The sequence below is a fragment of the Sinocyclocheilus grahami genome, unplaced genomic scaffold (genome assembly GCF_001515645.1).
Source record: "Sinocyclocheilus grahami isolate Dianchi unplaced genomic scaffold, SAMN03320097.WGS_v1.1 scaffold2.1, whole genome shotgun sequence".
Classification (NCBI taxonomy): domain Eukaryota; kingdom Metazoa; phylum Chordata; class Actinopteri; order Cypriniformes; family Cyprinidae; genus Sinocyclocheilus; species Sinocyclocheilus grahami.
Genome location: NW_015505181.1, coordinates 706,889 through 707,108, shown reverse-complemented (window position 1 = coordinate 707,108; position 220 = coordinate 706,889).

The following is a 220-nucleotide window of genomic DNA, read 5'->3' as shown; positions in this document are numbered from 1 at the left end:
AAATAAAGTATATTTATAATGCAATGCCTTTATCACTGCTTAAATACTATGAAATATGTTGCGTGCCTTATTCTGTGTAAGAAGCCACATCATCTCACAGAAGGATTTATTTCAAACACTCGACTGACGTTATGAAGTGAGTTTGGAGTAAAAATATGTTATTAAATGTGGTATTTTCACATGCTTTCAGATGGAGCAGCATTTACTTCACAGAGCCGTA